This window comes from Danio rerio, chromosome 19, assembly GCF_052040795.2.
Source record: "Danio rerio strain M-AB ecotype USA chromosome 19, GRCz13ab, whole genome shotgun sequence".
Lineage (NCBI taxonomy): Eukaryota > Metazoa > Chordata > Actinopteri > Cypriniformes > Danionidae > Danio > Danio rerio.
The window spans coordinates 37086232-37086941 of record NC_141039.2 but is presented as its reverse complement, the minus strand read 5'-3'; positions in this window follow the sequence as shown (position 1 = coordinate 37086941).

Here is a 710-nt window from a genome sequence, read left to right as displayed (position 1 = left end):
AATAACAAACGGACCCCTCCAAGGATTTGGTGGATGTCAGATTAATATTCCAGTAAACAAGAACAGGTGAACTGAAGACGATCTTTGCGAGCGAGCACTAAAATTGTCTTTTTGGATCACATAATGCTAGTCTATTTTGTGAATTTTGAGATGTATTGTAAACGTTTTGGCATTCAAGATTCATGTGACAGTGAAACAACTATATATTTTTTTGTTCAGATATATAAAAAGAAAACCGAGATTATCGTATCATTTGTCAAATCTGTAAAATGGAAAAATAATTTCAAACATGGGATTCAGAAGACGGGATGAATGTTTCCAGAACTTTCGTCTTTTAAGAAGCTTTAATGTTTATTGAACATTTTCATACCACAAATAATAGGATATTTTTTCATAAAGGAGAAATTTTCTTTGGATGATTAATGTGTTGTTGAAATAAACAAACAAACAAAGAAATATATACATACACGCATTAAAATGAATAAAAAATAAAAATAAATAAATAAATGAATAAATCAATAAATGAAGATTCTTTGGGGAACCATAATAATTTTTCTGTGGAAATACCACAAAACCATAAAAAAAAAGATTTTTTACATAATTTAAAAACTGATTAAATAATATGTACATTGATGCATCTTGTTAGCATAGAATAATAGATTTTTATGTCTATAAACTGTTAGAAAAAAAAAACTGGAAACTTGAAGTTC